This window comes from Hemiscyllium ocellatum, chromosome 15, assembly GCF_020745735.1.
Source record: "Hemiscyllium ocellatum isolate sHemOce1 chromosome 15, sHemOce1.pat.X.cur, whole genome shotgun sequence".
Lineage (NCBI taxonomy): Eukaryota > Metazoa > Chordata > Chondrichthyes > Orectolobiformes > Hemiscylliidae > Hemiscyllium > Hemiscyllium ocellatum.
The window spans coordinates 57,801,771-57,829,306 of NC_083415.1; the positions used below are offsets into that span (position 1 = coordinate 57,801,771).

Genomic DNA, 27,536 nt, shown 5'->3' on the forward strand with positions numbered 1-27,536 from the left:
GTCTGGAGCCTTGGGGGAAGCTGCTTCTGCAGGACCTTGTTGTTGAAAAGGTTCTGTCTCTGCCAGATCAGGACTAGCAGTTGAATAAACTGTGTGCCCCCCATATCTCCTCTCAAATCTGTTTGCCATGGTGTTTTGCACCATAGATGCTCTCTGACCCGCTGTGATCTACAGCATTTTTGTTTTCACTACTGAGGACGTGTAGGATTGAGCAAAAATCCCTATAATCTAAAATCCTGTTGTTGTTCACTACAGATTCCAGCAACTGCATTAATTTATTACATCTTAAGTAGTACTGATAACTGGGCTACTGTTTGCAATGAAACCATCAAGAGAATAAATGTATTTAAACTAGGACTGTATATTTTAATACCGCACCAACCCTCCCTGTGTGGCAGTATTACTTCATTCAACAGTTCTGAAAAGGAGTCAAATCAGATTTGAAACATTAACTGTGCTTCTCCACAAATGCTGCTGGGTTGGGCGAGTTCTCCAGCACTTTCTGGTTTTACTTCTGGTTTCTAGCATCTTCAGTATTTTGCTTTTATATAGCACTTCCTTATCATATGCTTTTTTTGAAGTCCTTATGACAACATTTACTCAAGTAAGAATGTTGATGATTCATAATTTATGATGAGTCAATTATCACGGTAACTGAAAGAAAGCGTTTCCAAATAACTAACAAAAAATGACTTCATGTTATCTACAGGCTTCAAAGTACCAGTTTCTCTCACTATGGGTAATGTAGGTTAGATATTGCCACGCAGCAAAGCCAAACAAATATTTACAGCAGACAAGCTTACTTACTACATGACAATTGCAGAATATTGTATTAGAACAAAATCAAAGAATAATAAAAAAGACAGGCTGTAATTTTGGTCAATGAAGCCTGCTTTTTTTTTGAAAAGCATTGTAGTCAGATTTCCTTAAACATTCCACATACAGCTGCATACTTTTGAAGTCATTACCAAACTCCATTTGAAGGCTATCATTGAATACCCCATCAGATAGTGCATTCCAAAGGCTGTTCACCAATGTTCAGTTTAGGGTCTGCCAAAATCACTTGATCCAGACTTCCTCATCATAACCTTGCTACAAACATAGACAGAAGAGCTGAATTTAGGAGGGGATTTGAGAGTGACTGCTCTCGGCATTGAGGCAACACCTGACTGAACATGGCATCAAGGAGTCCAAATAAAATTTAGGTCAGTGGGAATCAGCCTTAAAGTTATGTTCATATTCCATAAATGAATACTAAAAAATTACCACTCCTATTCTATTTCACCTATACTGAAAAAGAACAGCAAGCAATATAACAGTTTAATAGTTGATTTATTTTAAAAACTCAATTTCTATTTTCTGCTCTTCTTCAACCAGCTGGAATATGCATAGTAACTTACCTTGGTTACTTTTGATAACAGCAAGACATGCATGTTTTTTTGTTCCACTGACGGACACTATTAGCCACTTTGTTTTCTTTACCAACTACAATCTAGCGACCTTCCATTCTCCCCCTTCAAAATAGTTAAAGAGCATATTCACGAGCATGTCCATAGACATTAACAGTTGGAGAACAAAGGAGTGGCACACTTAGATGCAAGCAGAACCACAGCTACAATTTAACACAAGGGCAATGGATAGATGAGACTTCCTGGAGTTAACAAAAAGCGTATTACTTTTGAGATTTTGGACAGTCAACTTACAATAGTACTTCCACACTTGAAATCAATCGAGTTTGAAACCTAACATAACTAGCACTTTGACATATTACTCATGCCCCAGAATTACAGTGTACTTCTGAAACTGAAATGAAGACAGCTCAGTATACAGATTGGATTCAAATGAGGTTTTGCATCAAGTTCGAATGCAACATGTACTTTAACCACTGACAAGATTGTTGTTTACATAACAGTGGTTTCCCTTCAGTAGCTACTGAAGTTAATGCATTATGTTACATTTACTCAAGGCTGTATCTGCTCTAAAGCACTGATCCATCTGTTATGACATATATTTAATTCTTAGATCCTGACCCTGTAAATCCTTAATTTTCAGCAGCTTGGTTCTAAAATAAAATTCAACAGTTTACATAGAATGCTAGCTGGCCAGGATGAATTGGTGCTGTAAACCACACCACTCTGAATTTTGATGTTCCAAAATAAATAAAAATGGCGCCATCAAAAATGTTACCAGAGTATGAGAGCATTGTTGTTACATGATTTTATTTGGTGCAATCACTGTTGTTTCTGTTGGTCTTGGTGAAGTAGACCAGTATGTTTTTTAAATGAAAAACTTAGGAGTGGCATTCCTAACAACCCAGGAAATTCTCAGCTGATTTCACAAAGTCTCACGGAGATGGTGCATGAAGATACACAAAGCAGAGAGCTACAAAAGAAGACAAAGTATGGATTCCAAAGGCCAATCAAAAATCAGCAACCCGTCTGGAAGTTTTGTGTGAACAACAAATTAGGAGAGACTCCAACATGATATCCTTCAGTCAAATGTTCTCAAATGTACATAAATAGGTTAGATATGAAGGAACAAATGCTATTTACACAAAATAAGTTCCAATTCAGACAAAGCTTTCTTACAGCTACAACTGTGTGCAAGCAGAGCTCCATTGTACATCTTCCACAATTAGAGTCATAGAGACGTACATCAGTGATAGTTTCACTGTATTCTAACAGATGAAAGGCTTAACAGACAACCAATTTTTCAATATATAATTTCAGTTACATCACACTGCAAATTTTTGCTATAAATTCTGTGTTACGATCGAGCCCTCCACTATCACCTGATGAAGGAGCATCGCTCCGAAAGCTAGTGTGCTTCCAATTAAACCTGTTGGACTATAACCTGGTATTGTGATTTTTAACTTTGTACACCCCAGTCCAACACTGGCATCTCCAAATCATGAATACTTAGAGATAGCGGAGATCTCCTTACAAACTTGTTTCTCAATTTCACGGACTATTAGGGAGTCTATAATACAATCCCAATAAGGTAATCATTCCTTTCAAATTTCTCGGTTCCACCCAAATAACTTCCCTGGATGTATTTCTGGGAATATCCTCCCTCAGTACAGCTGTAATGCCATCCCTTATCAAAAACACCACACCCCCTCTCTCTTGCCTTCCTTCTGCCAGTCCTGCCCAACCCTGAGCCATGTTTCTGTAATTGCTATTATATCCCAGTCCCATGTTCCTAACGATGCAGAGTTCATCTGCCTTCCGTTAGGAACCCTGCATTGAAATAAATGCAGTTTATTAGTCCTACCTTGTCCCCGCCTGCCCTGACTGTTTGACTCACTTCTGCTCTCAACTGTACCAGTCTCAGATTGACCTCACTCCTCACTATGTCCCTGGGTCCTACTCCTAACCTTACCAGTTTAAATTCTCCTGAGCAGCTCTAGCAAATTTCCCTGCCAGTATATTAGTCCCCTTCCAATTTAGGTGCAATCTGTCTTTCTTGTACAGGTCACTTTTACCTCAAAAGAGCTTCCAAAGATCCAAAAATGTGAATCCTTCCCCCATACACCAGCTTCTCATCTATACATTTATCTACTTTATCTTCCTATTCTTGCCCTCAGTAGCTCGTAGCACCAGGAGTAATCCAGATATTACTGGTCTCCAGAATCTCCTTTTTAAATTCCTGCGTAATGCTCTGTAATCACCCTTCAGAATCTCAATCTTTTCCCTTCCTATGTCACTGGTTCTAATGTGGACAATGACCTCCTACTGGCCCCTCTCCCCGAGAACAATCAGCATCCTCTTGATAAGTTGGAAATAGATATAGTGACCATATAGAAAACGGAGCTCAAATGTTAACTAAAATGGCCCCGGCATATTGGCTGTATTTCCCGGCATCCTAAGCGACAGGCTAAGCGAAACTAATTGCTAACATAGCAATTTGTAAGAAGCCAGCCTAGCGGTAAACAATCCTCCCCACAGGTCCAAGGATGAGATAGTACATAGCACAAGATAAAAGGGCAACCATCAGAGGAATACTGGAGCCTCATTGTTTTAGAGCTGTACTAATGAATATATGTTTAGTTTAGAGCAATTTTTGATATCTGAATGTTACCTTGAAAAGCAGAGTAAGAATAATGAGGGCTATGTTAAGAGCTTAGCCAGATGGCTGTTGGTATCTCTATGTGTGTTAGATTTAGAGCACTTTTGGTGTGTAAGCTTCCAATAAAGTATGCTTTGATTAATACACTGTGCGATAGCTTAATGATACGGGACTCTGTATTGCGTACGAAGTTATGTATAAATTTAACAACTTTCCCTATCAACGGTGAGAGAATCCACTCTTTAGTACCCGGCGTGGTCTAAGGTGGCTTTTCTCTCCCAAGCCTTGTTTGTATATTCATATACTGACAGTCTTGAATAAAAACAGTGCTGTTGAAATGTGTTAATCAAGTGGTGGTTCTCTGTTCTTGGACAGGCGTTCACAAAAAGCCCAGGAGCTCAAAGCTGAGCTTCCGCACTCTCAGACATTCTTGATCCTGGCACATGGGAAGAAACACTCCATTCTGATTTTTCGCTGCTGGCCGCAGAAAGGTCTGTGTGTACCTTGGACTAGAGTGTCCCCTAACCCAGTCGATATCTTGGAACCTGACGTACCCCTCATTGCATTAGAGCTAGTCTCAATACCAGAAACATGGCTGATCGTGCTACATTCCTGTGAGAATCCATCATCCTCCGCTTCTTGACCCATAAGTTCACTTTGTGTTCTTCCATTCAACTGATTCGCCAACATGTATAAAAATGTCTGCTTGGAATGAATTCTTAGCAGCTCTATGCTTAAAAGTTAGAGGCCCGAATTGTGTTGCCACATCATTTGTGCAAGCACCATGGTATATCTGGCATACTCATGTCCTATCATTGGCACCAGGACTGCTGTCAAATTCCAAAATTCCATTGCTGGATAAATTAAAATTCATGGCCATTTCATCTGCGTTTCTGATGTGACATATTGAGCAAAACATGTTTTTGCCATTCTCTGATGACAAATGCCTGGAAACAGGTTGTTTCGGTATCAAGATTTTTTACTATCCTCTGAAATGTTTGCTCGACTCAGGGCTTGTTTGGACCTACTTGTGTGCATTGTATTTCTGACGATGATGCGACCATGCTGACAATTTTCAAGCCTGGATAACTAACAGAATATGCAAACCATCCAAATCAACTGCATTCCACTTCATTTGGTAACTCCTAACTCTCTGATTCATCGATGTAAAATACAGACTGAAACTCTATCATTCTCTTTTTCTTCATTGTTACATTGACCTAATACACAGCATTGATGATTTTTAATATTGAGAGCATAGTATGCTTTAGATGTAAATAGAGTACTGTGGATTCCAAAAATAAATTGCCAAAAATTAATAACCTGTATTAAGCAGGTCACTGCAGTAAAGCCTCAAACAACAGCTTGGTGTTTGCCCTCAGGTCCTGGCATAAAAATAGTCATTCATTTCAAATGTAAACCACTGTATTGGGAAACTACAGCAAAGAACTTTTATGATTTGCAAATGTGTATTTTACCTGCATTTGACATGCTTACTCTTAATAGATGTTCATAATGAATAGCCCTGCAATTTCATAAAGGCATGAAATAAATTCTCCATTCATTATGGCACAGCACTGTTTTATATCAAAAAGGTCATAATTTACAGCTACAAAATAATTACAGCTAAGATTGGCAATTTGCCTTAGTTCATCCCCTAGAAAGACCAAAATTTCAAGATTTAAAAGATTTCCACAGCCTTTATTTTCAGTGCTTCATTATGAAGTCTACACCACAGGTTAAATCAGTGTTTTAATATTTTCAGCTTTATCTAATACTTGCCCCTTTTTGCTACAATTGTAATTTGTCATTCAAGCAATATTTATCTTTCGGTATTACTCCATTCCTACAAGAAAGAATCGAAAGTTAGTACCAAACATCTCAGGTTAAGTAGTTGGGAAAGCATCAAATTTAAAAGGTAAAAGTATACACCTGAGCAAAGTTGAGTAGTGGTCAGAATATAAAGAATGGCAGAGAATGACTAAAAACTTCATCAGAAGTGAAAATTGAGAATATGAGAAGCTAGCTATACAGGTGAAAATGTATGGTAAGAGTTTCTCCACACACTTAAAAGGTTGTACTTGCTAACACCAAGGAGTTTGTGGACTAACAATGGTATCCCTCAAATACAGTATTAAATAGTTACAAATGATGTGGAGGTGCTGGTGTTGGACTGGGGTGGACAAAGTAAATAAAAATCACAACATCAGGTCGTAGTCAAACAAGGTTTATTTGAAATCACAAGCCTTCAGAGTGACACTCCTTTGTAAAAGTGCCTTTAAGAGATGGCCCACCGCCAGAGTGCACAGGCAGAGATCTCAAAGGTGCAAGTTGAGTGAACAAACCTAAAATAGCTGACTGAGAACTCTGTTAGAAAGGAGATCCAAGTTTCGATTGATTAAGATGCAAATTCAGAATCGGTTTCAAGTCACTGCCCTGAGATAATTAAAGATTCTGTCAGTGTCTAACTTTACAAACTGCAATCAGCCAGAGATATGAAAGGTGACATCTCAGGTCAGACACTGAATTGTAAGTGAGAGGCCTCATTCAGAATCAGAGTTTTAAATCAGGCTGGTCTTGTTCTGAAAATGTCACACTGACTGTGACTACAATTGTGTGTTTTGTTGACAAAACAGAATGTACTTGCAAATAAACAAACAAACATCTTGGATGAAATGGTTCACCCTATAGATTCATGCGTTTTAGTGAGAACGCACGGGCACATGAGAGACTGGTCATCAAATCAGCAAAGGAGGAGCCATCATCATGCAGAATAGAATGGACTACTGCAAAGTAGTATGCTGATAATTGGACAACCAGGAACGCAACAGACAACTACCTGCAGATCCAACCAAAGTACACTCATGTGAATTCATCGGATCGATCAGGACTTTTGATCTAGTCTTTGAGTATTCTCTGCACTTCCATCCTGCGTACGTCTTGCATAGGGAGCTTCTATTACCTTCCGAAGATACACAAAGCCAACACACTTGGATGTCCCAACATATCAGGTAATGGGACCCTGTGAGAGAACCTCTCTGGCTATGGAGAGGGCATCTTGAAACCTATTGAACAAGGAGCTCCCAGCTTCTGTTGTAATACTACGGATTTTTTTCAGAAACTCAGCACCCATGGACGAGTCGAACCAAGAACATTCCTGGTCACAATGGACATTTCAGCACTCTGCACCAGCATCACTACAACACCTGAGTACGTAATACCAACTGCTAATTTTCTGATGCCATCCTTCAACTCATCCGCTTCATCCTCAACAACCAGGTCTTCATCCAGACACATAGAACAGCTGTGGGGACCAAATTTGCACCCCAATATGCCAACATTTCCATGCACTAGTTCAAGCAAAATCTCTTTGTTGCACAGGGCCTCTGATCAACACTATATACCAGATATATTGATGCCATTTTCCTCCGTTGGACTCATGGCGAGGAATCACTGAAACTACTACATAGCAACATCAAGATTCATTTCACTAGATTTCCCATAGATTACTCTCCAGAATCAGTATCATTCTTGGATCCAACAAAGACAGATACTTTAATACCTCACTCTACTGCAAGCCCAGGGATAACCTCACTACGCTGCACTTCAAACTTCCACCCTAAACATATTTAGAAAAGCTATCCCCTATCGACAAAACCTGTGTGCACACAGGATCTACTCTGATGAGGAGGAACACTATGGACACCTAAGTGTGTTGAAGGATACCCTCCTAAGAACAGGATACGATGCTCAACTCATCGACTGCTAGTTCCAATGTGCCACACCAGAGAAAAAGCAACAAACTAAGACAGAAATGGGATAGAACCAATAGAATACCCTTTGTCATCCAGTATTTACCCAGAGTGGAGAAACTACTTCATGTTCTTCACTGCCTTCAACATGTCATCGATGACAATGAGCACCTTGCTAAGGTCTTTCCTACACCTCCACTTCTTATCTTCAAACAACCACCAAACCTTAAACAGACCATTGTTCACAGCAAACTACCCTTCCTTTAGGACAGCATTGACTGCGATACTACATAACCCTACCATGGCAAGCTCTGCAGGACGTGTCAGATCATCAACATGGATACAACCATCACACTTGGGACCACCACCCACCACATACATGGCAGAGACTCATATGTTGGGAGGAGGTGGGTACTGCAGATGCTGGAGATTAGAATCAAGATTCGAGTGGTGCTGGAAAACCACAGCAGGTCAAGCAGCATCCAAGGGCAGGAAAATCGACGCAACAGGCAAAAGCTCTTCTGCAGTGTCCACTTCCACCTAGTTGTTTTTAGCCTTACTGCGAATCCTCTTCCAAGGATGCCTACGTTGAACCAGTTCTCCTCCTCTTTCCTGAAGAAAAGCTTTTGCCCGAAAGGTCGATTTTCCTGCTCCTCTACTGCTGCCTGACCTGCTGTGCTTTTCCAGTACCACCCTAAATCAGATATTCATCTGTTGTCTCTCTCTTATGATGCAGGCAAGTATGCCCTGAGGCATGACATATTCGCGGGATCAAGCAAACACTACGAAGATAGATGAATCGCCAGACAGGAGTGTTCCCTCCCAGTTGGGTAGTACTTTAGCAGCCAAGGACATTTAGTCTCCAATCCTTTGGAGAAGCGTCCTCCAAGGCAGACTTTGAGATACACAACAACGCAGAATTGCCAAGCAGAGATTGATAGCCAAGTTCCATACCCACAAAGTGGACCTCAACCACGATCCTGGGTTCATGCTGCGCTAAGGTGACCCTACCACACTGTTGTCTGTAAAATCTTCCTTACTGCCCTGTTTTGACAGCATCACCGTGATAAATCATCATCTCTCCACCTTAATTAGTTTGTACAGTTTTGGATTACTTATTCCACACTTCCCCCTCTCTCTCACACATATACAGAAGAATCTCGATTATCCAAACGAGATAAGCAGATTATTCTGTTCATTGATTTCCTCTGGGGCTCGGGAGTTTTCTGTGAAGTCTGCTCCCCCTTCAGGAGACTGGACAGTATCTTACCACATGTGAGCCCCCCAATCCTATCCATGCCCACCCCTGGGGCAGTCAGACTATACACCAACATTAAGTTTGCTGCTGCCTTGTGGGTACGTTCCACCTTTGCCCTCTACATTCTATTTTGTTCAAACACACAATCTGTAGACAGTGTGGCATTTTACAAATTCCTGCTTTCAGAACAAGACCAGCCTGATTTAAAACTCAGATTCTGCACAAGGCCTCACACCTACAATTCAATGTCAGACCTGAGATGTATTGATTGAAGTTTGCAAAGTTAGGCAGACACTGATAAAACCTTTAATTATCTTGGGCAGTGACTTGAAACTGATTCTGAATTTGCATCTTTATCAATCAAAACTTGCTTCTCCTTTCTAATAGAGTTCTCCATCAGCTAATTAGATTTGCTCACTCCACTTATACCAATTGAATGATCCTTTGACCTCTCTGCCTATACACTCTGGCCGTGTATGCCATCTCACTGCACATGATGAAAAAATGTCACTCAAACATGCGTTGGGTTCTAACCTGGTATTGTGCGATTTTTAACAATAGTTACAAATAGCAATTAATGATATAATTTTAATGTAATAGTATACATGGTCATAGAAATAAACTTTTAAAAGTTGAACTTTTCTTTTAATTGTGAAAAATCAGACTAATGTTAGGCAGTTGGTACCAATCAGCATTGTGTATTTGTAGTCAGCTATCAATGGCGTTTTGCTATTGGCAAGAAGATCCCATTTAGAAAAGTGCAAGTGTTAACCATCTAGAAAGCAAGAATTGAGAATAGAAGGAAATGATAGATGATAGATATTTTACTTTTGTCTTTCATATAGAGGTGCCAGAAAACATTCTAGTGATAACTGTAAATCGGCAGGTGGAAGGGAGAGTGAAACATGATTTCAGAATCATTAGAGAAGCAGTGCTAAGCAAACTGATGTTGAAGTCTGACAAATCTCTAGATCCATATGGACTTCATCCTCAAGCGGAAAATGAAGTAATAATGCATTAATTACATTTCCAACATTCCTCGATTCAGGAAAGACTCCATTAACCTGGAAAGCAGCAAACATGATCTCTTTGTCCAGGGAGGGTAATAAAGAGTAGTATGTACATCATCGTCTAACTTTTCCTGAATAACTATTTTACTTAATTTTAAACTTAAATCGAGGGTTCTAGGCATAATGGAATTGCCCAGAAGAAAACAATTTCTCTGGCAATTGTCAGAGCATGCTACAATGGGGATTCCACAGCGTGCCTATGTTGTGTTCTTTTTCTCTTGAGATTCTTACACACTTGATGCAACTGCAACACGCCAACTTCTTTGAACCACCAAATTTTATTAAGTACAGTACAGTACAAACTTTGGAGAAACTCTTAACAGTCTTCACCATGCTTGCATAGCATGTCTAGAGGTCTCTCTGAACAAAGGAAACAGTTCTTCCTTTACACAAAATGCCCACAAGGCAACCCCCTGAAGGGCTCTTACCCAAAACGTTGATTCTCCTGCTCCTCGGATGCTGCCTGACCTACTGTGCTTTTCCAGCACACCACTCGCAACCTCCAACTGCACCCTTACAAGCACATGATAGTCAAGACACTGTGCGGCAGCACAGTGGTTAGCACTGCTGCCTCACAGCGCCGGAGACCCGGGTTCAATTCCCACCTCAGGCGACTGATTGTGTGTGTGGAGTTTGCACATTCTCTCCGTGTCTGCGTGGGTTTCCTCCAGGTGCTCTGGATTCCTCCCACAGTGTGCAGGTCAGGTGAACTGGCCATGCTAAATTGCCCGTAGTGTTAGGTAAGGGGTAAATGTAGGGGTATGGGTGGGTTGTGCTTCAGTGGGTTAGTGTGGACTTGTTGGGCCGAAGGGCCTGTTGCCACTCTAAGTAATCTAATCTAATCTATGCAGTGACCTGATCATCTCCTGAAAAAAAGTTACATAAATCATCCTTTAATGGTCAAATCTGTTGCATGCCGTTTCTGTAACTGTAGGGTGCAGTCAGAATTTTAATTGCAATGTTCTAATTGATTCTGAATAGGTGATGACGATGCAAAGGGCTCTGAATGGCAAGGGATGACAACATAAATTCACTTACATTTTACCTGCAGAATAGAGACATCCCACTCTGCCCCTGGGGCATTCCATTTCTTGTAGGTCGGCAGAAGAAATTAACACTTTAATATCTCACCCACATGCAATGTAAATCTATGCTGGCATACTGAAGGTTCAGCAGAAAGTCCAGGCCAGTATATTCATTTACCATCATTCATTAAGAACTGACTATTCAGTGTGACAGGTCAAATTACATACAGACAAGGTTTACTGCACGGGCATTGAATTTAATTGGTGAATCTGCACTGAAAGTTAGATGAAAGAGCAAAAACGGCTACACGTTTTCAGGTGTATTCATGGTATTGCGTCTCTTTATCTACTTTGAAATGACCTTAAAATTACTGAGACCTCACCACCACCCCACCATCACTAACCTCGATTGGATGGGTATGTGAATAGGAAGGGTTTAGAGGGACATGGGCCAGGTGCTGACAGGCGAGACTAGATTGGGTTGGGATTTCTGGTCAGCATGGACGAGTTGGACTGAAGGGTCTGTTTCCGTACTGTACATCTTTATGACTATGTCAGCTCAGGAAGCAGACCTAATCGGGTGGTTACTTTTCACATGGCAGCTACAATAGTTTTCTAAAATTACTTAGGATTACTACAAGGTAGAACTGAGTGTTAAGTTCACAACTCACTGGGGATAACATTCTCTTAATCAAGTCCCACTGTTTCCCAAATCATCACAAATGTGAAAATTTAATACAAATGTGAAAATTTAATTAAACCAAGACATGCCCATTCTCCCAATTGTTTAATTAAAAGTTAAATGAAATGCACAATTGGTTTATTCTATTAACAAGCAGCTATTAAAAACAATTTGCGATGGTAAAAGAAAAAAGTGAATTGCTAACGACTGAAATGAATTGAATTTGAATTGAACTGAATTTATTGTCATGGGTACCGAGACATCATGAAAAACTTTGCCTTGCGAGCAATACAGGCAGATCACATAGTTAAGTAGCATAGATAAATAAATAATAGGTAAACGGTGGCAAAAAACAAAAACACAGGTAAAGGCGAATGTTAAGAGTTTGAGTGTCCATTCAGTATTCTAACAGTAGGGTAGAAACTGTTTCGAAACCGGCTGGTGCATGTGTTCAGACTTCTGTACCTTCTCCTTGATGATAGAGGTTGCCAGTGTGGGGTGGGATCTTTGAAAATGCCTGCAGCCTTTCCTTGACAGCAGACCTGGCAGATGGATTCTGTAAATGGGAGGTTGGCCTTTGAGATTGTCCGGGCCAAGTTCATCACCCTCCGTAACCATTTCTGATCTTGAATGGTGCAGTTGCTATACCAGGTAATGATACATCCAGACAGAATGCTCTTGATAGCGCACCTATAAACGTTGGCAAGGGTATTCACCGTCATGCCAAAATCTCCTCAGCTGCCTGAGGAAGAGAAGACGTTGTTGGGTCTTTGTAGCCAGTTAACCAACTGTACTTTTTAAAATTCCTATACAAATTGTCTTAACTTCATAGTTATTCATTCATTGGTTGAGGATTTACCTTTTCAGGTTCTCCAGAGGTGATTTTGTTCCTTTTCATTTCAATAGGGGAACTTGCAGAGTGCAGCCCAGAGAGGAAGGTGAAGGAGAATAGCTACATGCTAGAGATTTTATTTTAGTTCTACATAGAAGCAACAGGGAGCTTGGGAGGTCATGTTGTGGCCAACACCAAGGAGCCTTTCATAGGTTAGACATTTCTGCTGTCACACAAGGCTATAGCTACCTACACAAGAACCAATCAATGTGTACAATGCTAAGCTCTCTTGAACCCATAACAACTAGTGGCAATTGAAAAGTCAATAATAGGACAGTCCCAATTGCCCAGGACATACACAGGACAATTTGCCTGGATCCTTCTCTCACCGCTCCAATAATATAAGATTGTACATATAACTCATGTGTTCCAGTAACTTGGTTTTAAAACCGCAAACACCTTCTCACTCATTTTATATAAAATTAAAACACTGTAAATGCTGTAAATCTGAAATACATTCAAAGCAAGACTGCGCAAGAGACAGCACGAGAGATAACATTGAGTCCAATATGAGAGTTCTTCAGTTCACGTTAGACTTAAGACATTATCTGTTTCTCAGTCCATGAATGTTTCTGGACCTGTTAAGTTTCTCCAGCCTTTTCCATTTCTTACAGTTTCCTTTGTATATAGCAGCATAATTTCCCCATTTTCAATCCTCACACACCGCCCCCCCTCCCCCCCCCCCACAAAACAAAAAGCCATCTTTACTCCAAGCTACTGCAGTACTTATATCCCATATCAGAATAAGCCACTCTATCAAATTCTCCACAGTACAAAGTTCCCAGTTTGATCACATGGGAGACTTACGTAGAGATCAGGAATTATCGTTTTGCAGTAGAGAAACATTACAAAGCAAGATCCCCCAGCTTTTTACTGCACTCAGAGGGGTAACAATAGTGATAGGATTGTGCATGGCCTCTCTGAGCAGATGTTAGAAAAGTATGTTCCCCAATGCTTCGACTGTCCCTGTCTAATCCAAACAGCTGCCAATAGCAGGTAAAGGGTGCTGACCATGTCCAGTAACCTTCCTAGTATCTGGTACAGAAAGGACGTTGGGTGCCAGTTAGCTGAACCTGCTGGTGGCATCAGCAATGCTGGTGGTAGTTGGGAGAACTTGACTTTTTGCTGCTGGAAGATGAATGTGCCTTTTAAAAAACAAGGGGTGAGGACTGCTCAAAAATACCAGTATACCTGGCCATGATATTGACTTTATCAATAAGGAAACTTTTGAACTAGCTTTAATAAAGCATTTGATCTATTATTTGCTCCCAACTGCTAGCACTAGTAGAGTCCTGGTTATCTAGATCCCACGTACCCAGATTTCCACTTTTGAAACAGATGTCAGCTGCATGAGAATTCCGGATGCTCAGGATCTGAAAAATGGGAAGTTTACTGTAACCTAGCAGGAGAGGAGCTTAGCAGAAAAGACAGTGGAACAGCAATGGCTAGAGGTCGTGGGAGTAATTCAAGAGACACAGCAAAAATTCATCCAGAGGGAAAAGCAACACACTTAAAGGGAGGATGAGGCAACAACGGCTGACCAGGGAAGTCAGGGACAGCATAAAAGCAAAAGAGAAAGCATATAAATGTGGCAAAGGACAGTGGGAAGTCAGAGGATTAGGAAACCTTCAAAGACCAACAGAGGACAACAACGAAAGGAATAAGGAGGGAGAAGATTAAATAGGAGAATAAACTAGCAAGATTGCAAGAGTTTATTTAGACATTCAAGGGTAAAAGAGAGGCACAAGTGGACACTGGGCCACTGGAAAATGATGCTAGAGAAGTAGTAATGGAGAAGTAAAGAAATGGCTGAGGAACTGAAGATGCACTTTGCATCAATCTTCACATTGGAAGTCACGATAACATCCCAAAAATTCTTAAACGTCTGGGAGTGGTGGATTTGAGTATGGTGGTCATCACCAAGGAGAAGGTGCTAGAAAAACTGAAAGGTCTGAAAGTGGATAAATGGATAAATCATCTGGACTAGATGGACTACACCCAAGAGTTCTGAAGGAGATAGCTGAAGAGACATTGGAGCTTTAGCAGTGATCTTTCAGGTATAACTGGAGTCAGGGAGGGTCCCAGAGAACTGGAAAATCACTAATGTAATCTCCCGTTTAAAAAGGGAGCAGGCAAAAGACAGGAAATTATAGGCCAATCAGCCTGACCTCAATTGTTGGTAAAGATGATATTTCTGAATACTTGGAAGTACATGGTAAAATATATCAAAGTCAGCATGGTTTCATCAAGGGGATATGATGCTTGACAAATCTGTTAGAATGCTTTGATGTTGTAACAAGCTGGTTAGACCAAGGAGACAAACAGATGTTATTTATCTGGACTTTGAAAAGGCCTTTGATAAGGTGCTGAGATAAGAGGCCAGGTACTAGCATGGATAAAAGATTAGCTGTCTGGCAGAAGATAGAGAGTAGGGATAAAAGGGTCCTCCGCAGGATGGCAGCCAGTGACTAGTGATGTTCCACAAGGCTCGATGTTGAGAACATAACTTTATACATGAATGATCTGGATGAAGGAACTGAGGGGCATTTTGGCTGGGTTTGCAAATGATACAAAGATAGGTGGAGGGGTAAGTAGTATTGAGGCAGCAGGGAGGCTGCAGAAAGATTCCGGCGGGTTAAGAGTGTGGGTAAAGAAGTGGCAGATGAAATACAATTTGGGAAAGTGAGAGGTCATGCACTTTCATAGGAAAAAGAGAGGCATGGACTATTTTCTAAATGGGGAGAAAATTCAGTAATCTTAAGTGCAAAGTGCAAACTTAATAGTTAACAAGGCAAATACAATATTGTCATTCATCTCATGAGGATTAGAATATAAAAGCAGGGATGTACATCTGAGGCATTCAGGCTGTGGTCAGACCACATTTGGAGTATAGTAAGCATTACTAGGCCCCATACCTTAGGAAGGATATACTGGCCCTGGAGCAGGCCCAGAGGTGATTCATCAACATCAAATGGGACTAGATTAGGTTAGGACATCATGGAACATTGGGGTGAAGGGTCATAGTCAGAGATGTACAGCATGGAAACAGCCCCTTTGGTCCAACATATCCATGCCAACCAGATCTCCCAATCCAATCTAGTCCCACCTGCCAGCACCGGGCCCATATCCCTCCAAACCCCTCTTAAATGTTGCAATTGTACCAGCCTCCACCACATCCTCTGGCAGCTCATTCCATACATGTACCACCCTCTGCGTGAAAACGTTGCCCCTTAGGTCTCTTATATATCTTTCCCCTCTCACCCTAAACCTATTCCCTCTAGTTCTGGACTCACCCACCCCAGGGAAAATACCTTGTCCATTTACCTTATCCACGCCCTTCATGATTTGATAAACTTCTAGAAGGTCACCCTTCAGTCTCCAACACTCTAGGGAAAACAGCCCCAGCCTGTTCAACCTCTCTCTATTGCTCAAATCCTCCAACCCTGGCAACATCATTGTAATCTAATCCCAATTTCCAGCACTTGTCCTATATCCCTCCAAACCCATCCTATTCATATATCCATCCAGATGCCTTTTAAAATACTGCAATTGTACCAGCCTCTACCACTTCCTCTCGCAGCTCATCCCATACATGTACCACCCTCTGCATGAAAAAGTTACCCCTTTTATATCTTTCCCCTCTCACCCTAAACCTAAACCCTCTAGCTCTGGACTCCCCGACCCCAGGGAAAAGACTGTCTATTTACCCTACCCATGCCACTCAAGATTTTATAAACCTCTACAAGGTCACCCTTCAGCCTCAAATGCTCCAGGGAATACAGCCCCAACCTGCTCAGCCTCTCCCTATAGCTCAAATCCTCCAACCCTGGCAACATCCTTGTAAATCTTTTCCGAATCCTTTCAAGTTTCACAAGGTCAAGTTCTGCACCTTCCCTAGTAGGTACATCCACATACCAAATCAGAAAATTTTCTTGTACACACTTAAATTCCTCTCTATTTAAACCTTTAACACTGTTGCAGTCCCAGTCTACATTTGGAAAGTTAAAATCCGTTACCATAACCACCTTATTATTCTTACAGATAACTGCGATCTCCTGACAAATTTGTCCCTCAATTTCCCATTGACGATTTGGGAGTCTATAATATTATCCCAGTAAGGAGATCATCCCTTTCTTATTTCTCAATTCCACTCAAATAACTTCCCTGGATATATTCCCAGGAATATCCTAAGTACTGCAGCTGTGCTATCCCTTATCAAAAACGCTGCTCCCTCTCCTCTTTTGCCCCCTTTTCTATCGTTCCTATAGCATTTATCTCCTGGAATATCGACCTGCCAGGCTTATATGTCCCCGAGCCACGTTTCTGTAATTTCTATGATTCCCCAGTCTCATGTTCCTAACCATGCCCTGAGTTCATCTGCCTTACCTGTTCAGCCTCTTGCATTGAAGTAAATGCAGCTTAATTTATCAGTCCTATCTTGGTCTCTGCTTTGTCGCTGCCGTGACTGTTTGACTGGTTCCTTTTCCCAACTGTACCAATCTCAGATTGATCTCTTTCCTCACTATCTCCTGGGTCCCACCCCACCACTTTACTAATTGAAATCGTCCAGAGCAGCTTTCACAAATCTCCCTGCCAAGAGATTAATCTCTTTCCAATTCATGCTTATTTTACAGGTCACTTCTAACCCAGAAGAGATTCCAATGATCCAAAAATGTGAACCCTTCTCCCCTACACCAGCTCCTCAGCCAGATGTTCATCTGTTTGATCCTCCTATTCCTACCCTCACTAGCCCTTAGCTCCGGGAGTAACCCAGATATTACGACCTTCGAGGACTGTCTTTTTAAATTCCTGCCCAACTTCCTATATTCTCCCTTCAGAATCTCATCCTTTTCTCTTCCCATGTCATTGGTTAGAATGTGTACAATGACCTCCTGTTGGTCCCTCTCCCCCTCGAGAACATTCTGCACCCTCTCTGGAGACATTCTTGATCCTGGCACCAGAGAGGCAACACACCATTCTGATTTTTCGCCTGCTGGCCACAGAAACTTCTGTGCTTCTGACTAGATAGTCCCCTATCACAAGCCAGTCTTGATACCAGAAACTTGATGTTTGTGTCACATTCCCCTGAGGGTTCATCACCCCCTACATTTTCCAAAACAGCGTACTTGTTTGAAATGGGGATAGTCACAGAAGATTCCTGCATTATCTGCCTACCTCTACCTTTCCTGGAGTTAATCCTTCTACCTGACTGTATTTGCTGTTTTTCTCCCTTCCTCTAACTGCCACCCATCACACTCCCGTACTCTTGTAAATTCCTCATTGCCTCTAACTGTCACTCCAACTGATCCATTTGATCCGTTAGGATTTGCTGTGTTTCCATGCTGTACATTTCTATGACTATGGGACTATACACGATGGAGTTTAGAAAAAAGGGAGACTGGATTGAAAACTTACAAAATAATCAATGGTCTGGACATGGTGGGAAGATGTTTCCATTAGCAGGAGACACAAGGACCCAAGGGCACAGCCTCAGAGTAAAAGGAAAATCTTTTAGAACGGAGATACTTCTTTCGCCAGAATGGTGGAATCTGTAGAATTAATTGACACAGAAGGCTGTGGCGGGCAGGTCATTGAGTATAGTTAAAACAGAGATAGTTAAAGAAAATGGGGTCTTGTGGTCTAATTATTACCATAGGCATCAACGATTTCTGCATAGACACATTTCTCAATAGACAAATTCCAGCATCATTCTGAAGGTAAGAACAGTTCTAATTTTCACAACTTTACAGCCAGATACCTACTCCCCCAGCTTACATCTTCACCATATTGGTCCAAACCAGTTCGAGGTCTTCATTTTCAACTGTCAAAAAAATTGAGCTAGCCTGTGGGCAATCTTTCCCAAACCCTAATCCTCCCCTCCCCGATTCCATATTACAATGTCCAAATCTATTTTATTTATTCACCCTAACCAAGTGCTCCACTGATGAATTTCAGGACATGCACCTTCAACTCTATCCACAGATTTGCTCTAATTTGAGCCAGCCATCTTTCCCACAGCACACTCTTTGTTGATTTTATAACAAAGCTTGTATACCACTTTCTTCTCCAGGGCCTTATTTTCCATATCTATTATGACTGCACACTTGCAACTCTTCCAAAACTACTTTTCCTCCTTCAAAAGCCTTAATGCTTCTTTTCAATTACCCTCATACTCCCCTCAATTAATCTCTAGCTGTCTCCTTCTGGGATTCGCTTCCTTCTAAAGGGCAAACAAACTTTTCTATGAGGAACATTACAAATTGTTTAAAGAACATTTGCTTAATACAATTTGACTTTTGATTTTTAAAAAAAAATTCAGCATAAATAGAATCGGTAACAAACAAATAGTCATCTTGCAACATGGTTTTTTTTTGAAAACATAAGAACTGGATGTGAATTCTAAGAATTAACCATTAGCTCCAGCTCGAATCAAAGCAAAACTATCAAGCAGTTTCCATTTCCTATAATGACACAGAAAAGACAATTAAGCTGCATACTTTCTGTAAGGCGGAAGTTTGTAATGCTCTGATGTCAGCAATTGTGATTGTAATCCAAATACTTAATAAGTGAGTCATAAGGAAGAAATATTGCAAAAAAATGAGCAACTTACGTAGTGTCACTATGTAACAAGACATCACAAGATACTTTGCAGTGAATGTCATAATACAAGTTTAACACCAAACTACACACGACGATATTTGGACAAACGACAAAGGACTTGGTTAAAATGTAGGTTGTAAGCAGTAGTCACAAAATGTAAGAGAAATACAGAGGTTTAGGAAGAGAATTTTGGAGTTCAGCACCTTGACGCCTGAATACACTGAACAGCATTTTTATTTTTAAGACTCCATTAACACAAGATTAGAAATAAGGAGGAGTCAAGGCCCAAGTTGAGTCACTATCTTTGGTGGAAAAAAAGAAAACCAAACTGAAAAGAATGCTCATGAAGACAACTGAACACATACAAAACCAGAAGGATGGTTTGAAATGAAGTTATATTTATAACGTAAACCAAACAACTGAGGATGCTGGAGATCTGAAACAAGAACAGAAACTGTCAGAGAAAGTCAAGCTTGTCAGCATTTGTGGAGAGAAAACAGATGACATTTAGAGTCCAGTGACTCTTGAAGAAGAGTCACTGGACTCTAAATGTAAATGCTATTTTTTCTCTACAGACGCTGCCAGGCTGGCTTGAGTGTCTCCAGCAATTTTTGACAGTATCATTTCCACAACCCGAGACACCCCACAGCACGTTAGAATCAATTAAGTACTTCTTTATTGTGTAGAGACTGCTGGAAACATGGCACTCAATTTGTACACAAAGTTCTATTTTAGCAATAGGATAATAAGCAGACTTTCCACTTTAGTAATGCTGCTGGAGGGATAAGTATTGATCAGGACATCTTATGAAGTAGTTGCTTAGTTTTTTTAAAAAGAGTTTGGTTACCAAAACGGCTAACCTTAAAACAGACTGTACAGACTGACTTTACGAGACAATTGCTACACATTTCAGGTGTTGTTCATTCAAATTGGTGACGTTCCTTTGATAGCCCGAGTCGTTTAGATACTCTTATAGGCGACACAACAGTCATAAGATAAAACGTTCTGGCTAAAATTGTCTTCCTATATATGGTGATGAAGTTGATGATGTAAACAAGGTAATTGGGTAAATACTTCAACTGGCAAGAATATGGTATTCTACAATGGCCTCAACTTATTATTTAATAAACCCTTAGATGATGGGATAGAAACCTACATATTCAAGTGCTGACAGACAGACACTGTATACAGAAACAAATTAAGAGAAACACTAATTAAGATAAAAGGAGGATCACTATACCTGAAACATTAACTCAGCTTTCTCTCTACAGATGCTACTAGATCTGCTGAGTTTCTACAGCAATTTCTGTTTTTATTACTGATAGATTAAAATTTCGCAATGGATTTCAATGTAGACAAATGTGACGCAAACTACTCTGGCCATAAAGTGGCTAGAACAGGATATCTTCTAGTTAGGGTAAATCCAGAAACAGTGACTGTTCAAAAAGACTGGGGATCCAGGTCTTTCTCTAGCTTTGTATCACGACTGAGGAGATCTAATTGAGATATGTCAAGATGTCAAAGGGGATTGACAAAAAAGATGGAGAGAGTATATTTCTTCTTGCAGGGCAGCCTAGATTGAGAGGTCATAGATTTAGGATAAGGAGGTAGCAGATTTAAAACGGAGAGGAGGAGAAATCACTATCAAAAGTTTGTGAAGCGGAGTGCAGTGGATGCCAAAACAGTGTGTCAATTTAAGGAGATACATAGATTTTGAGTTAGTAGTGGGTTGAAGGATTAGGGAAAGTAGACAGAAAAGTGGAGTTGAGGTCAAAATGACTCAGCTTTGTTCATATCAAATGGTCAAGGCGGCTTGAGAGGCTGAATTGCCAACTCCTGGCTATGTTCTAAGCTGAAGTTTCCAAATGGGAAGGAGAGAAGGCTGGTATAAATGACGTACTTCAGCTCCAAGTCCAAAGTTTAATAATTTTTGAAAGTCTAATCAGTTGAACATTGCAATAGTAACGTAAATGGTGCTTATACAACTACACTGCTACCTCTCACACTTAAAACAACTCATGGCATGTATGCAGGAATCAGTCTGGTGGTGTAATGTTACATATGAATGAGGGTTCTGGCCTATTCTCTAATTTAGCCTCAGATCTTGCATGTAATTTGAAGTTGGCAGACCAATTGGAAGACTGTGTGTTACATTAGGAAACATTAGGTTCAGTTAACATTGACATTTTTTAATGCTTTCTTGTCAACTTTTCTTCAAAAGAGGTGTTTATTTTTGACCTGTGTATGGTCCAACAGATGCATGTTGCCTTGTACCCCTTTCTCACACGTAGGCCTCTATAAATCATTGGGGAATATTAAATGGGGTTGCCCTTCTCATGTATCAATGTAAGCACGTGCAGAGAAACTTGAATGCGAAAACAGCTAACTGTTGCAGCACTGGAGAGTGTAACATTTACCATCATCCTAACAGATTGGACACCAATGACCTTCCGAGCCTGCATGACCTAGCTATTCCAAGGATACATTCACAAAGTCAGAACTGGGAGTCAAAACTAAACTTAGCAGTAATTCAAACTTTCAAGAGACAAACATTTTTGTAATGTTGAATTCCAAACTGAAGGAGCACAAGACATTAGAGGTCTTCAACAAAGACACCTTGGAGATCAAATACATAACTCTTGGAAGTGAAAATTGGCATATTAGATAACATAAATATGACCCATAGAATGAGACTTTAAAATAATTGCACAATATTAAAGTAGCAGAATGAATTCATACACCGTATGATAAGGTAATAAATTTCAGTTTTGGGAGCTCCGTAATAAAAAAGTAACATTTTTTAGGTGCATAATGGAGATTCACCAGAACAAAGTCAAGACAACATGGGAAAATGTCATTGAATAAAGTTGCATAATGACATTTGAGATGCCACATATGACTACAAAGGTACTGTGGTTCGTATAACATGGTTTGACTTAAGGGGCTGACACCTTGTTGGCCATCAAAACAGCTAGTAGACTGAACAAAAATATCTCAAACATATTTACAGATAACAATAAGTACGAGTGATTCTTGCTCTAAGGATTTAATCCACTTTAGAATGAAACAATCATGACCTTTGAAGTTTTGCATTTATATTTTATGATATTATTGAATTTCCTTGATTTGTTATTGAACACACACCCTCACGATTAGAAAAAAAAGGTACAACTCCTAAGGTAATTTTGCATCTCAAGGTTCAGACAGATAATGCAGATTTGTTTGAGCTTTACTCTTAGGAGAGTGTGTGGCAATTGTAACATGTCAATAGGTCAGTTGTTAAAGTTAAGCCAATATCTTTTAAAGTCCAATAGGCTTGTAAACTGAATCATCTTGTATTGCTTGCAGGGCCCAAACTGAACCTCATACAAGAAAGTCTGCAATTCCTTCCTTTGGGATAGCCCTTTAACATGGTAGGAAAACTTGCGTGTTATGTCCCTACAACTTTGTTGGTAGAACAGCATTCAGGATAGGGCCACGCAAGACAGGCAGGACAATAGGTGGAAGCCAGTCTGTAGGCAGGTCCTGGATTTGCTCACAGGCTACAAAGTTAAGTTAAACACCTAACACAGCACAAAAGGATGCGCCCACCACAGATAAAATCCAAAGGCAAGACAAGTCTGTTACACTACCACAAATATAAACATCAACTGGGGAAAACCACAATGTGCCAGTGGAAAGTAACACTGAGCAGAACCAAATATCTTGTCCACCAGGTAAAAGGAGACTGTGAAACTACACTGTCATTAGGAAAGCTTACAAGAAAATTTTGCACTTCTTTTCAATGTTCACGCAGGTTGTAGACATGCTGATCATATGATAACAGATAAAAATAATAAGGTCAACCTCAAAACTGAAATCAGCAGTTGCAAGTATTCATTGCAATTTTTAAATACACAATAATGTATCTTGATGCACAAATATAACATTATGCCCACTTGGATGCACTGTTAATAAATGCGTCCCATCACAATGTAAAGATGAGAAGTTATGGTTTCTGTCCCGAGATGAAAGACTAAACGTTACATGACTTAACAACTCAACATGAGTTTTAAAAAAATCTTACATCAATAACTACAGATTCAAGAACTAATGAAATAAAACGGAATAAATTAATCAAGTTTATTGAAATAGCATAATAAAATTAAGCATTTTATTTTGTAAGTGAGATGCTAAATTGGTTCAGTTTGTGATCAGTCAAGCTTTCACAGTGCCTTTATCAGCTCTGATCTCTGAAATGACAACCAAACAAAACACCTTATTTATCTCATTTGCTATTTGGGTCCTTTCAAATTGACTGCCATATATGTCTACAAACCAGTAATTACGTTTCAAAAACACACTCATGGGCTATAAAGCATTTTGCGACATCCTGAGGATGAGAAGAACTATATAAATGCTGGTTTCTCTTTCCTACTGTAATTAACAAAAGCAAACCTAGCCTAAAGTAGAAATAATAATCTTGTACAGCATTGGTTTATTCCATGTAAGGTCACATTTCCTTCGATGCTGCTTTCAGTAAAGTGAAAATATTAAAAGGTTAAACAAAACTGCATGATAGTGTCGGTTTACTACTGCAATATGTAGTTATTTACTTCCTTCATAATTAAGTTTCACACAGTGCATGATCAGATAAATAATTGATTTTAATTACTTGCAATGGGAGTGGAGGGTAAAGGTCAAGACGGTTTGCTACAACTTACTGGGCATTGATGTGGCCACACTTGAACTATATACAGCTTTGGACTCCATCCTTAAGAGATATACTTACAATGAATGGAGTTCAGAGGAGAAACACTAGGCTGACTTCTAAGATCAAACAGTTTGCCTTGAGGAATGCTTGAACAGAGTGGCCTATATTCATAGGAGTTTAGAAAAATGAGAAGTAATCTTGTTGAAATTTACAGGATTGATGCTGAAGTTTGTTTCCTCTCATGGAAAAAATCTAGAACTAGGGGAATTGTTTAAAAATGAAGGGTTTCCCATTTAACACAGCATGAGGAATTTCTTCTGAGAGCCTTTACTTTCTGGAATTCTGTTCTACACTCGATCAATATTGAGTCATACAGGCAGCCTTATATAAAGAGACCCCTCAATCCAACTGGTTCATGACAAATCAGGTATCCTAAACTGACCTAATCTAATGTGCCAGCATTTGCCCCATATCCCACTAAACTCTTCCTATTCATGTACCCATCTAGATGGATTTTCCACGTTTGTAGTTGCACCACCTCTGGCAGCTCATGCACCACCTTCTGCATGAAGAAGTTGCCCCTTAGATCCCTTTGAAATCTTTCCCCTCACTTTAAACCTATGCCCTCTAATTTTGGACTCCCCTACCCTGGGGAAAATATTTTTCCCTATTTGTCCTATTTATGCCCCTATTCACCCTAACCACGATCCTCTATAAAGTCACCTCACAGCCTCCGACACTCCGGGGAATAAAGCCCTAGCCTATGCAGCCTCTCCCTACACCTCAAATCACTCCCCCCCCCCCCCAATCCTGGCAACATCCTTATAAGTCTTCCCTGAACACTTTCAAGTTTCACAACATCTTTTCTTTACTATGGAGACCAGAATTGAACATCACTGAAGGCTGAGGTACACTGATAAATAAGGGAATTGGGATTTACAAAATCATGAAGGGTATAGACAGGGTGGATAGAGACAAGCTTTTACCCAGGCTGAAGGATTCAATAACGAGAGGTCATGCTTTCAAAGTGAGAGGTGGAAAGTTTAAGGGGGATACACGTGGTAAGTACTTCACAGAGGGTGGTGGGCATTTGGAACATGTTGCCAGCAGACGTGGTAGAGGCAGGCACGGTTCCCCACCCCACCCCACCCCGGCCTATCACCCTCACCTTGACCTCCTTCTACCTATCCCACCTCCATCGCCCCTCCCCCTAGTCCCTCCTCCCTACCTTTTATCTTAGCCTGCTTGGCGCTCTCTCTCTTATTCCTGATGAAGGGCTTATGCTCGAAACGTCGAATTCTCTATTCCTGAGATGCTGCCTGGCCTGCTGTGCTTTGACCAGCAACACATTTGCAGCTCATTTAAGATGCATCTGGACAGATGCATGAGTAGGTGGGGAGCAGGGGGACACTGATGCTTAGGAATTGACCAACAGGTTTAGACCATACATTTGGATCGGCTCAGGCTTGGAGGGCCAGAGGGCCAAAGGACCTGCTCCTGGGCTGTAAATTTTCATTGTTCTTTATTCTGTCAGGCAGAAAACTGGATGTAAGGCCATAATCAAAAGGGCGGATTGACAACCTCCTGCTCCTTTCCTTATGACGTTGTGGTAAAGCAGTTGGATTAGTACCAAAGAAAATTCAACACCGTCCAAAATCATTCCACCAATCTCAAAAGAGACTTATAAGCAGTACGTCAGAACAGTCAAAGCCCAGCCACTGAACTTTGAACACCAACCTCTCGAATGGAACTAGGGAAGACCTGAAACAACTACCTCCTTAAAACTGTCATAATAAAATGCTCTGGACCTGGGGAGTTGATCAGCTACAAGCACAAACCGACCTTTAAATCTGGTAGGAAGAGTACATCAGAGTCTCGGTGTTAAAAAGCCCATCCTTCCAAAAGAGGGGAGACCAGAAGTTTCCTTGGTCTGAAACTTTCCCACATTTGGACAATTTAAACTAAAAGAAAAAACTCGCAAGTCGGTGGGCGACTTGAACCTCTCAAATAGACAGTGAAGCGGCCTGCCTCAACAGACAGACGGGGAGGAGAGGGTGGAAACCACAGGAGGCCCCGGTGGGTGAGTGAGACAAACTGACTGCTCTCCCACAACATCGGCCATTCCCATTCCCATTCCCATTCCCATTCCCATCCCCCCCACCCCAAGCATCGGGAGGGGTTCCCAACCGCCTCCTTCCTTCCTTACATGCCACCTCCCCCCCTCCGAAAAAATACATTCCAACGAGAACGGGAAACTGAGAATGTTTCCTTACCAAAGGCGGCCAGGCCCGCTTCAAAAGGACAACCGCGGGCTCCTCTCCGCCGCCGACGCCTCCAACGCGGCCGCCATCTTGCAGCGCCTGCTCACGTGACCCACTTTCACCCCCCCCCCGCCTCGTCCCGCTCCCATTGGCCGCCGACGTCATGGATCCCGCCTGTTTCACCGGCGTATTCTGATTGGTTAGCGCGGATGTCAATCAGTCCCGGCGATGTTGCCAAGGTGGGCAGAGTGCGCACGTGCGTGGGTCAGCGCTGAGGTGTTCCGCTCCTCGCTGGGAGAGCCCCAACAAGTCACTGCATTCTGCTGCACCCTCCCAATTATTTTTAAAAGCCCACCAATTCCAAATTTACAAAAGCCTTGGTATTCTGCCTAAACTATTAGTGCAGATGTGGAGGTACTGGGGTGGACAAAGTTAAAAATTACCAACAGGTTTATTTGGAAGCACCAGCTTTTGGAGCGCTGCTACTCCGTCAAGCAGCTAATGGAGCAACATCACAGGATACACGAATTATCGTAAAACATCAGTGTCATACAACTGATGCGATGTATTGAACAAACCTAGATTGCTGTTAGGTCTCAGAATGGGGCTGCAGGTTTTGATTCATTAATATGAAAATCCCAAAACTTCTTTCAAGTCAAAGTACCAAGATAACTTAAGGTTTTATCGGTATGAACAAATAAGGTGAGGTTAGAGACTGTCTGTATCCCAATCTTGCTCCAGAAACCTAAGGTAATTTCTGGAAAACTCAGGTGCGAATCCTACCAGGCAGGTATTGTAATTTGAATTTTTTTTTAGCTGCAAATGTGTTGCTGGTCAAAGCACAGCAGGCCAGGCAGCATCTCAGGAATAGAGAATTCGACGTTTCGAGCATAAGCCCTTCATCAGGAATAAGAGAGAGAGCCAAGCAGGCTAAGATAAAAGGTAGGGAGGAGGGACTAGGGGGAGGGGCGATGGAGGTGGGATAGGTGGAAGGAGGTCAAGGTGAGGGTGATTCTGTGCAGAGGAGGTCATCTCCTCTGCACAGAATCACCCTCACCTTGACCTCCTTCCACCTATCCCACCTCCATCGCCCCTCCCCCTAGTCCCTCCTCCCTACCTTTTATCTTAGCCTGCTTGGCTCTCTCTCTTATTCCTGATGAAGGGCTTATGCTCGAAACGTCGAATTCTCTATTCCTGAGATGCTGCCTGGCCTGCTGTGCTTTGACCAGCAACAC

At 41.1% G+C, this 27,536-nt stretch overlaps 1 protein-coding gene across 3 annotated transcripts in view; it reads right to left on the reverse strand.

Moving 5' to 3' along the window:
- LOC132822995 (E3 ubiquitin-protein ligase Itchy-like) overlaps positions 1-26,403 on the reverse strand; it is a 100,847-nt gene extending 74,444 nt beyond the window's left edge. For 2 of the 3 annotated variants that reach the window (XM_060836512.1, XM_060836514.1), the window contains exon 1: positions 26,314-26,402. The gene's annotated coding sequence lies outside the window, so the exon portion shown is untranslated. Of the gene's footprint in view, positions 1-26,313 lie in introns of all 3 variants that reach the window. The other variant, XM_060836513.1, reaches the window with a different exon arrangement.
- Positions 26,404-27,536: the final 1,133 nt, after the last annotated feature.